At 48.4% G+C, this 12,484-nt stretch overlaps 1 protein-coding gene across 16 annotated transcripts in view; it reads right to left on the bottom strand.

Moving 5' to 3' along the window:
* The window catches only part of AGAP1 (ArfGAP with GTPase domain, ankyrin repeat and PH domain 1), a 532,124-nt gene that overhangs the window by 187,323 nt on the left and 332,317 nt on the right, over positions 1-12,484 (bottom strand). The window lies entirely within an intron of this gene.

Genomic DNA, 12,484 nt, shown 5'->3' with positions numbered 1-12,484 from the left:
GAATTAGGAATTACCAGGCCTCCAAATGCAATTTCTGGGCAAAGTGTCCCCTGTCTTCACAGACATGAAATCAACCTCGCACATCAAGAAAGGACGTATTCTCAAACTCTTGGATAAATAGCGTCTTCAGCGTTTTAAGAGTAAATGTGAAATGGAATAAACATAGTCCTTCCTCAGCAGAACCTTGACAGATTCCTTTTACAACATAGAAGGGAAAAGCCGATAAATGTGTAGTGAGCATAAGCCACTTAGTTCTTAGGCCACGTAATTCTAGAGCTGCCAAACGAACCAGCGTGTGAGCTGCAAGGGACCCGGGGAGGTTGGAAAAGGGAGGTGTTTGCTGGTGACTGCTAGCCAACAGTCCAGCGATGCAGAGAGAACCAGATAAGTTCTAGAAGCAGAGTGTGAGGGACAGAGGCCCCAGCCAGTCTGTGAGATGAGGAATGTCTGCCAGAGCGTGTCATGGAAGCCCGAGGGCGGGGGGGGCAGACAGTGGCGGGGAGGCTGAGACGAGGATCCCAGTGGCTTCTGGGAAGCAGGCCATAGATGGTTTAATTGAGGGATGATGTTCACATTCTAACTGGTTGGTGGGGTTGAGAAGCAACTGTGGGCTCATCAAACAGCAGGACGACCGCTGACAGAAGCCAATCACACAGAAAAGGAAGCAGAAGCACAAGATTCCAACCCAGGAAAGGAACCCAAATGCGGGGCCTCAGCACAGAGAGTGCAAGAAGAGGTGTCTTCTCTCCGCCGTCTGCAGCAGGGAGGGCCAGCCCTGAGTCGAAAGCAGAGACCTCACCCGGCAACATAAGCACGTGCCAGGTGGAGGGCCATACGGGAGCCAACCCGGACCAGGAAAGAGGATGCAGGTATTCTCAGCAGAGGAGGAAGGGCTGGAAGAGGAACCAGAATGCGAGGGCATGGCCACGCTGGGAGACACGTTCTGACGGAGAAACGTGCAACTCGAGAAGGTTTAAAAAGCACCAGCCCAGGAGGAGAAGATGCTACAGGGTCTCTAGTGACTTCCTAAGGATAGAACTCAAATGGTCAATTCTTAGCAGAGAACAAATGCTCAAAAGGCCACACGGGGCTGGAGCCAGGAGGAATGTGAGACTGAAGACCACCGGAGAAAGGAGCCGGAGCTGCACCAAAGTGGGGCAGATACAGACCAGCTCTTCACTGGGGGTGGGGAGGCTGGGCCTCCGTCAGCAGTGGCTACACCATCCAGAGGACAGAGTGGCCTCCACGACTCTGCTGTCAGCCGCCGCAGCCGGGAGCAGAGGCCCCGATGCACCCTGATCCTGCAGGACAGGCTGGCTGGACTTCGCCTCAGCCATCTCGACAGACCCAAGCCTCCACAGTCAAGATGCTTGGGAAACTCCTCAAAATACAATCAACTGTGAAAGAACTATGGGTTTGAAAGGACGTGGCTGAAAGACACAGCAAGTTGTTACCATTAGATTAGGTTGAAGGCTAAGACGGACTGGAAAAGAAACAGGGAACCTCATGACTGAGCTCGGGGGTGTGGAGGATGGTGAACGAGAAGCAAAAAGGACAAAGGAAGGGATCCTTGGTCAGTGGAGGGCTGAGGGTCAAGGTCACTTAAAATAAACACAAAAAAGGTTGTTTTTAAACATCTTGAATTTACTTCCATTAATACCCACCAAACACAGGCCAAGCTAAGCTCCGACATCAAAGTTAAGGCTTGTTCGTAATGAATTCATGCTCGCATAGTTACTCTTTCAAAAATATCAACTTGCTATAACTTTCTTCTTTAATGCCAATTCTTAACAAATTAAAATACAATAACAGGAGTGTAATTGAGCATTTATTGCTTATGGGCTCTAAAATGAGGCTAATCAGATAGTGACTAAGCCCCAGCATGGGATCTTTTAATAGGCATGTTTTAACATACAATAACCAGGATATTTTATTTAAAATTATTATAGAAATGTACCAAGTGTCTGCTCTTTGGATTTGAACGCGGCAAGGGAACACATTTATCTCTGGCTCAGCATGGGCCAGGGAATCTGTTTTCTCGCTTGAGTTGGGCGCCGACACTTCAGAGGAACTAGATCTAAAAAAAAGAACCAGGATATATAAACTCGGTGATTCTTGTAGTGCAAGCCCCTAAGATTCTTGCAGTCCTTACAAAATGCATTTCCTAATCCATAAAAGCCCTTCAACGTGATGCTTCAGAAACAGGTGGAATGCAAACATGCGCGAACATGCGGCTTCGAGTTTCTCCCCAGAGGGAAACGACACTGAGTTTCGTTTTTGAAAGAACCCAACCTTTCATCTCACCCCAGCTTGGCACTTGAGGAATTAAAGCTAGGACCACTAACCAATGACGCCTCCTCTGAAGTGGGACGTGCAGCCCTACGAGGTCTGAGGTAGGGACCCCGGACCTCGCTGGGTGCAGTTAAGACAGCAAGCTTGATTTTGATATGCAAATGGTGCAGATACTACCCTTCTCGTGTTCCTTGTAGAAAATGCTGATCGATGATAAAAGGGGAAAAAAACCCTTTAACAAGGCATGAGGGTAATTCAAAGCCAAGTACTTTTAAACAGCACTTAACAAGTCCCTGGGGCCCACTCAAGAGCCAGGCCCCCCAGAGGTGCCATCTCCTGCCCCTCAACAGCTTGAAAAAGTAGTAATTGCAAACCTATTTGCATTTTTCTTCTCAAGTTGTCCAGGCTCGCCGTGCGGATTATTTTTTCCAAGCAGGCGCTGGAGCAAAGGGACCCGTTGCTGAACGTGCGGATAGCTTGGTAACTGTGCGCCGCGTCCCCCTGCAACCCCATTCTTGCACCTTTGCCATCCCTTGTTTTTTACCTCTCGCTCCTAATTATGTTGCATCTATTGCCGTACACTTAATTAGCTGCATTAATGTGATTTCTTTTCACATAGTCAAGCAATTAAGAGCTATGATTGAGTTTCATTCAATTAGCCTCAACAAACATGCTAATTGACGTCCCAGATGCAAATGAGGTGCAATGAGAGAAACCTGCTAGCAATTGAGAGCCGTGTCAGAGACCCACAGCTTCCAGCTTGCTGACAGAAGCACGGCTTAAAGCGGCTCCCACCTTCTGGGGGGCTGCCTTCAGAGAGGGCCGTGGAGTCATTAGTGCCGCGGTGTATGGGATCTCTCCCGATACCGAGAATTAATTGATTTGCGGCTGCACAATCCTGTCCTCGAATCTCCCGGTTACGCGTGAACAGGACCTGGAGGTCATCAACTGGCTGGCGCCAGGCTCCGCGGGGAGAGTAAGGAAGCCCTCACCCGGATGCCACAGGAGGCTACTAACGCAGCCCAAGAGCGCTCCCCAAAAGTGCAGAGGGAAAGGTGTGTAGTCCTGTCTTGGCCGTCTCAGAGCCCTCTACGTGCATGATGGCCTATGTGGTTCTCAGTAAATGGTGAGTTCATCTTAGTCAGCTCTGGGGCATCTGGCGCTTGGACTTAAGCTCAAAATACAGCAATCCATCAATAGTCCCTAAAAATACTCTTACTATATTGATTCTCACTGCCTCCCATCCCGACATTACCTTTGGCTGTCTGCTGAAAGATGGGTCTGCTTGATGTGTTCACGGGGGTACCGAAAGCAGTTAACAAGATCTTAAAGCCAACCCCAAATGCAGAAGCGGTATGACTGGCATCTCAGAATGAGAGCATCTGAATAAGACACACGGCTTTGAGACTCTACTCTCTTCAAGTACAGATAATGCAATCAACGCTGCTCCGATTTTACCCATACTTTTTAAAAAGTATGGAGACTCGTTTTCATAATTAAATGATGCGGGGGGGAAAATCACAGGTTTTTGTTCCAATTAGGGTTTCCCAGTAAGTTCTGGCTTCTAATTGTACATAAATGCTTCGAAATTTACTATATTAACACATAAATGTATTTTGTCTAGGTTAGATCATCGTCAGGACAAGCTGATACTTGCCGTGGCATTTCAGATTTTTCCTCTTTGCATGACCTGCTTGGTAGTTCTCAATAGGGTCCCCGATGCCCTATCCAGGGGTTCACGGCTTCGGGGCTATTTTCAACACATCCCAAGATACTGTCTGCCTCCTTCAGTGTTGAAATTTGTTTTTATGGTGACGAAAGCTGCTGGCCAGAGCACGAACTCAGGAGTGGAACCCAATGGTACCAGCCCCTAACTGTCATTATCTACTGCCATGCTTTCTAAATTTAAAAAAAAAAAAAAAAAAAAAAGGAATTTCACTGAGCAATGTTCTTGGGTGCCTGGGTTGCTGGGTTGATGAAAAGTCTGCCTCCAGCTCAGGTCATGATCTCAGGGTCCTTGGATTGAGTCCCGCATCAGTCTCCCTGCTCAGCGTGGAGCCTGCTTCTCCCTCTGCCTCTTCCTGCCCCCAGCTTGCGCACTCTCTCTCAAATAAGTAAATAAATGAAAAAAAAAAAAAAAGGCAACTACTGATTCTTAACCATTTCAACCCTGAGTACATATGCATCTTTTAAATTTTCTAAGTAATGACATGACAAGCACATGTGGGTATCAGTGCCACACTCAGAAGCTGTCTGTCCTGCTGAAACATACTTCTGTGATTGTTTGAGTTGCAAGCTGAACTAGCCACATTTTTGTCAGGACACATTTTTACTCAAAAGAATGACTATGTCAGACATTAACTATGATTATTCAGTCTTGGGCCTTCGGCTGGTATTTTCTTGAAAATGAACAAAGTGAGCACTGCAGGAAGAACAGTGGACAGTATCTGTAGCTAGCGTATAATTTGAGCTTCCAGTGAGGATGAGAATCTTGGCAACTTGTATCTCTCCCCATGAGCCTGACACTTTCCAAATACTGATGCTCTTTCCTGACAAGATGGGCAGTGATATAAATGAAAGTAGCTTCTGGATATTCTATGATGAAAAGTGTCACCATTTGAAATGCAGCATGCCTCTGTTAAACAATATTTTTCAATTATTTACTTATGAGAGAGAGAGAGAGAGCGCACACATGTACACACAAACGAAGAGGGGCAGGGGGTAGGGAGAAAGAATCTCAAGCAGACTCCTTGCTGAGTGCAGAGCCCAATGCAGGGCTCTGGATCTCGGGACCCTGAAATCAAGACGAGTTGAAATCAAGAGTCGGACACTTAACTGAATGAGCCACCTTGGGGTCCCTAAGCAGTATTTTTGAAATGAGCTATGTGTGGTGTCACATGGAAGGATGAAAGGTCATTTAACCTGCAAGATGGTTCAATGGATTTTCACTGAGCAGAGAAGGAAATATTTAGTGATACTGTTTCAGGTTCCATGCTGCATTTTTAATTTATAATAAACTGTCACGTGTTGCGTCTTGATGTAGCGTCCTAAAACAACATCCACAGTAAATCTAATGGCTCTTAAAATACTCCTCCCTCTTCAAGCTAAATACCTATATAAGGTGAGGTTCTCTTTAATAAAAACAATGTATTGCAGCAGAATGAAGGCAGATGGCAGGTATGACAATCCGGCTCTCTTTTATTAGCCAGATATCAATGAGCTTTGGAGAAACAGTTAACACAATCCTACTCTTCTCAAGATTTCCTTTCGTTGTGCAAAATGCATTTTTCCTAAAAATGTTATTTATGTAATAATATTCCCTAAGGGTGGTTTATCACGCTTTTAAATAAATTATATGATTTTTCTTAGTTTTGATTTCTAACATGGTATCAATTAGATAAAACCCACAGATGGGGTGACTGGCTGGCTCAGTTGGAGGAGTGTGCGACTCTGAATCTCGTGGTTGGGAGTTTGAGCCCTATGTTGGGTATAAAGATTACTTAAATAAAAAAAAAAACTTAAGAAGAAAAAAAAAAAAGATATAACCCATGGAAACAAAAACCCTTTGGATTCCTCGGTAATTTTTAGAAGGTAAAGGAGTCCTAAGGCCAAAAGGCTCAAGAACCACTTGTCCAGTTGAATGTTCACAAAATGGCCAGGGGCTACGAGTGCACGTGGACTTTACACATGCAGCTGGGGGAAGGCAGCAAGGGCCTGGTCTATGCAGAGAGAGTAGAGATGCCCTTCAGATTTGTTTGTCTTTTCCTGGAGGAAAGGTTTGACTCATTCTCCTGATTTTCACTATATTTCATGAATGTCCAGGTTCAAAGAGGGACAGTAGTTTGTATAAGTTCTATTTTTAAAAAATCCTTACTTCTGGGCTCAGGGGGAAAAAAAAGTATGTAAGAGAAGCCATTGTTAGATGCACTGCTATTCCCAACTCCATTTAATACTATTTTCAAAGGAAACTAATCTATAAAGAACACATAATACCGTCCATTCAAAGAGACTAAGCAACTGTTCGAGTCGAACATTTCTGAATAATAAACAATAGGCTCATCTGCAGTGCCAGGCACAGAGGAAACCGACACCCTAAAAATACTATGAAAATATCGTAAAACTAGGAGAATCTTCTGGCCATGTCCTTTCAGATCACATAACTCAAAAGAAGACAATCTCTCCTTCTCTCCAAAGGACCAGTCACAATAGCGAGGTAGGAGGCAGCTTCAAAGTAGAAAACCCTAGGAGAAATGATTTTTGTTTCCCCAGACAGCCAACAGAATTCCAGGGTTTCGCTTTCGGAGTCGCCTTTGTAAAGACCGCTCAACCAACGCTCAACGTGACGTGCGGCCACCGCGGGAAGAAGGTAACCCAGCAAGGTGGACGTCTACTGGTGGCCGTGACAAATGCAACAGCAAACCCAACAGTTATGACAGGTGGTTCCTCGGTGACCAGAGACATTACAGGGCCCGGTGACCACGTGAGGCCTGGCAGGGCGGCGGGCTGGGCAAGGATCACGGGGAGGGGGGCATTGGGGTGACGCGCGTCACGCACCGTGGAGGGCTCCGACACGCGGTCACGGCCGACCTCTGCGGCGGCGGAGCACCCACCACGTGAGGGCTGAAGTCCAACATCAGCCCTGGGGAATAGGTTATTATAATATAAATCAAAACAGCAGAAAACTCCAAATTGAATTATGAATATACTTTTTGCTTCCCGATTGTCTCGGTCTTGACTGACCTAGTATATTGAGCTTTACACTGCAAGAAAGATTTTCCTCATTTTCGGTTAAATTGAATATTACCCAGTTGTAACCCATGCGTGCCCAAACCCAGCCCGCACGAAATGAATGCGTCGGGGATGAAAATGGCTTCCTGTCCTCGCGGTCACCGAAGGCCTCTCCCGAGGGCAAGCCTGAGTGAGATTTCACCGCGCTGAACTCCGAGGGGCCGGCCCCGCGCCTCGGCTATGTGAGTACTTTAATAAATAATTACAGCTTGAAACAGCTGGACCAGCAGCCGGATCTGGGAAGTTCTGAGCGAGACAGGAACGCTCGTCATAGTGATATTAGATCTGAAGCTCTTTAAAACTCCAGACTTCTTGGGATGAATCTGCTAGAACAGAGCTCTTAAAGAAGCGGATTTTAAGACAGAAGAGCACACAGTCTGTCCTGGGGGGTGGGGGGTGGTGGAGGCACTACTGATCGTCATCCCTGGCCTTCCACCATTTGACCCCGTGCAGGACAGCAATCTCCCACATCCATGGTCACCGACCACAATGCTGGAGGACGCGCCGTCACACCTGTCTAGTTTCTTCTGCTGCCTTGCTTTTATAGGACTTACTCTGTTTCCCTGATGTTACAGCAGCCGAGGTGGCTTGCGGTGCTTTGATCAGATTCATTTCTCACAAAGAGCAGTCAATTAACGTTCTGATTTCCTTCCTTCGTTTGGAAGTCTGCAGAGGACAAAGTCGCTTCCTTGTGGCCAGAGTTACGGCCGTGGGGACCCTGCCCGGGACCCTACCTCTGGGATTCAGCAGCTGTGTGCTTGGGGCCTGCTGCTTGGTCCCCGTTTCCACGTCTTTAAAGCCAGGAAGATGAGCAGTTCCCGCCTCCTGGGACCATCTGAGGATGCTCGGAGATCATGTGTGAACTGTGTACGAGGGAGCCAAAGCCCTCCACAAACGACAGCTCTTTCTACTGCTGTCCAGTGAAAATCCTGAATCTCTGCCCCCTGATTCTGTGTGGGCATTTCCTGAGCTAAACATGTTCCCACCTGACAGGATAAGCCATGAAGGGTGACCTGCAAAGCGACTTTTCACTTCCCAGCACAGGAAAAAAGAAATCGTGTCTTCTTGAAAACGTGTGACATGTTCTACTTTTAATTTTTCTCCCTCTCCTCTTTCCATCCTTCTTTTTTCTTCTTTTTTTTTTTTTTTTTTTTTGGTTGGGGAGGCAAGTACACAGTAGTCAGACATTTTTATTGCAAAATGCCGTCTGGAAAAGATGCAAAACAAAATTGCTAAAATGCAAGGGAGAAAAATACGGGGGAAAAACAAAAGGCCCCCTTCCCTTTGCTTATTGAGTTCAAAGGCATAACATGCAGCACCCTGCAGCAAATGGGAAGCCACACTAATTTTAAAGCCATAAAACGCTATCAAGTGCCCTGCGGGGCAGGACTACACTGAAGCTAGTGGCACCTAAATAAGACATGGTTCATTTACTCCGCAGCTTAGCCTAATGTAATCATCAGCGGATTTTCGCCTAGAGTTGTAACAGGCAAAGAGCCGATGCAGCAGAGGTGGCACTCCCAGCCATCGAGGGGGCCGCCGCTAGATTGCTGTTGATTAGAAAATTTTTCAGTTTTGACAAGCACTTAATGAACATAAATCGCACCTTGATTGGTTTCCATTTGGGGCCACGGGCCCACCTGAGAAGAGGCAGGGCCTCCACCTCCACCTCCTTCTTCCTTGCAAGACCTTCGCAACAAGCCAGCAATTGGGTTATGAGCCACAGAAGAAAATGTTTATAAAATATAATAATGGAATTCAATTTCTTGGTGGAAGCGAAAGGGTATTTCCTCACGACCCCCCACGTCCATCCTCTCCCGCGGAGAGCTCTCAGTAGGGACTAAGGTCAGGGGAGAAAACCAATGGTCTTAATTTATTTACTTTTTTGCAAGAATTCTGGCTACAGTTAGGAACACCAAAAAAAAGGACAAAAAATTGACAACAAAACGAGATGGACTGGGTGTTGTGCACCGATGAGACAATGTCCCGTCGACTCCACTAGAAGCTTTTGAGACTCAAACCCACAAGCTATGTGGTCAAATCTGCATATTTACAGAAACACGTATATACACGTGTAGTATTTGTTTTTAATTAGAAAAGAAGGCAGAAGGTTTTTTTTTTTTTTCAGTGTAGAAAAAAATAAGTTAGGATCTGGGATATTTGGTGGTTTGATATTTTAAACAAAATATGAAGACTTTTCTTGGCCTGGTCATGCCCTACTTATGCACAATCTGTGATTGACATGAAGACAGCTTGTACCACAGTGAGCAGGCGTTTGGCTGTTTTATTTGAAAATCCAAACACTTTACAAACCCTGAGAGCTCTATAAAATAAACAAGAAATTCCTTAGGCAGAAATAAGTCTTTGATAAAGAATCTAACTTTTTTTGTGTATGCACAAAAGGTCTGAGTTTTTCGGTAGTCATTCTTTCTAACCAAAGTTGTAGATATTCCCTGAAAATATTTATACTACCTTGGAGGGATCCTTCCATGGGTCTGACAGCGTTGATAGGCGGAGAAATCATTCATCACAATGTCTGAGACTGGGTGAATGCCCGGAACAGCTCCCAGGTCCCCTGAAGCAGAGGCAGGGCAGCCCAGGGCACCAGGGCCGGGTGGGTTCCTCCGTCATTCTCTCTATTCAGGACTGGGCCCAGAAAATTCCCCAGTGGGCCCTGGTTAAGACTGGACATCTCTGAAATTCAGCGTTTCTCTCTGCTTCTCGCATGTTGTAGTTTGGACAATAAAACCCGATGCTTGGAAGAGGCATCAGCACACCCAGGTTCAACACAGCAGCATTATTGAGGAAGCGATCCAAATGCCCATCCGCAGAGGAATGGATAAACAAAATGTGGTACAGACCCAGAAAAGATCATTGTTCAGCCTTAAAAAGGGAGGAAACCCTGTACTGTGCTCTAACATGGATGGCCCGACCTCAAGGATATTATGTTTAGTGATATAAGTCGGTAACAAAAAGACAAATCCTCTATGACTCCACTCAAGTGAGGAACTCAGAGCAGGCAAATTCAGAGACAGAAGGTAGAACGGTGGTTGTCAGGGGTTGCGGGGAAGGGGATGGGGCTTAGTGTTTAATAGGGATAGTCTCGGCTTTGCAGGATGGACCGTTTCTGGAGATTGGGGGCACGATGCTGAGGATACGCTTCACACCACTGAACTGCACACTCAGAAACGGTTAAGATGGTTAACTTTTATGTTGTATGTATTTTACCACAATTAAAAAGACAAAACAAAAACCTTGAGCTCCTTTCCCACCTTGAAGACCTTTTTTTTCCATCTTTTCTCAAGTGGAGCCTGGATAGGACTGTGACATATTTTCGTGGCTTAAAAGCATCGGGAGGTGGCTTCCTCTGCTTAGGATTTCAGGAACTGCAGGCCTGTAGGTGTGAGGACAGCCCGAGTGTGTGGCCCATCGAGCCTCACTCTTTGACAAGACAGCGCCGATGTGGAGGAAATGTAGCTGACAGGACCCCAGGGGTCTCTGTGCCAAGGGCTCCCAGGCTTGGGAGAAGGAGGCCACCGGATGAGCAGAGAGAACAGAGACGACTGACATAGCAAGGGGAAGGCACACGGGCAGGTGCACCCCAACAGGCCTGGCTGAGGAGTGTCCCTCAAGACTGCACGGAAGGATGAGCAGAAGTCAGTCTGGCGAGGAGAACAGGGGAGGACAGCTACATGTTGGGGCCCGGAGGCCAGAGGACAAGGCAGGTGCAAGCCACTGGAAGGAAAGTCCAGAGGTGGGGGGAGGAAGGGGGGTCAGAGCCAGTGCACAGGGAGGCTGCAGGCGAGGCCTGGGGGTCCCACGGAGGCGTAAGGCCCCCCTCCTCAGCACAGCGGGGAGCCTCTCCATCATCGACACATTTAAAATAATCAAGTGGCAGCAAGTAACTAACATGACGAAAAGTACACGGCGAAGTGAAAGGATCACAGGGAGAGCTGCCCCTCTCTGCACAGCGGACAGCGGCCGAGTTCTGGAAAACCTGGTGGGCAGGGCGCCGCACCCGCAGGCCGGAGCAGACGTGCGGCCTCGAGCCCAGGAGAGGCGGGGGTTTGGGGAATCCACCTCCGTCGGTGGGACTGCGGAGGTCCTGGGGATGAGCTCCCGGGGAGGACGGAAGGCGGGGACCAACACCCCGACCTGGTCACTGCGGTGCCGGAAATCACGAATGAGTGCGGGTTCCCACGGCGCATCAGAAGCAATCGGCCTAGGACGCCGATGGGACAGCTCAGAGATGAAGGCAGGAAGGAGCTGTAAGATGGGCGGAGGTAAGGATGTGCCGAGGCTGCGGAGATCCACCTCACGGGACTTCCCGCCGTAAGACAAGTTAGGTGGAGTTCTGTGCGTGTGCACCTAGGCCTCTGTTCTTCTATCGTGACGTAGGTGCGTGTCCTTACTTTACTCGTGTCAACTGCCTGTTGCCAGCTGCCCGAAAGCCCCTCTTGGAACGAGGCAGAGCGTCAAGCGCGATCTGAAGCAAACAAAATCCCTGCACGGAGCCTGTGGAGGGGCTGCTCCCACCGTGGGCCTGCAAGGCCAGGCGTGCCCGCGGACCCACGCTGCTGGGATAACTGGACAGCGATTACTGCGATTACTGCTGCGGCAGGCAGAGAACGCTGGCAGACCCGGGGCACAGCTTCTCCCCCAACCTCAACAAGGCCCCACGGACCCCACCCCCAGGGCGCACCCCGTCAGTCCCCATCACAACTAACCGGGGGTTTTCTGTTTCCCCCGGGCTGGCGCCGGCCACTCTAGAAACTCCCACTGCTTACAAACCCGTTCCCCTTCTCCTTAAACAGGTGGTCAGACTAGAAGAGCGGGGTTCACTTGTGGCCAGAGTTCCAGATCTCTGCTCCTCAGGATCCAGTTTCCTAACCGGCGTTCACATGGATTCTATGAGGACGTCAGCAGTGTTTTAAGGTTTTACGGCCTTTGTAGAACACTGTTCTCCCCACCTGACATCTAGACTAGACCTCCCATCATCTACACTCAGGGAGGTCTAGTCGTGCACCACGGTTCATTTTCTCCACTGCGTTTTCAAAGGAGAGCCAGGACCGTCACCCGTGAGGATCCCAGCCCAGGCAGCGGAGGGGCAAAGACACTGCACAAGTCGTGGGACTTGAGTCCGTGTGACACACAAGTAGTGGCCTGTGTGTCTAGCACACTCTAGCCCCAGGCCAACGTGGGATCAGGGCACGGTCCCTGTCCTCTGCTGGACTATGCTGGACGGGGCTGTACAGACTGGAAGGCAGCAGGAGAACAGGTGGCCTGCATGCAACCAGGGAGGACCTCTCGTGGAGGGAGGCCAGGAAGGGCCGCCCGCACGATGGGCAGCAGAGTGGACGTAGAAGAAGCCAGGCTGGGAAAGGACACCCAGGCCAGAGGAGGG

Source organism: Canis lupus, chromosome 25 (genome assembly GCF_011100685.1).
Source record: "Canis lupus familiaris isolate Mischka breed German Shepherd chromosome 25, alternate assembly UU_Cfam_GSD_1.0, whole genome shotgun sequence".
Classification (NCBI taxonomy): domain Eukaryota; kingdom Metazoa; phylum Chordata; class Mammalia; order Carnivora; family Canidae; genus Canis; species Canis lupus.
Note: the sequence above shows the minus strand (reverse complement) of the source record. Positions and strands in the feature narration are given on the sequence as shown.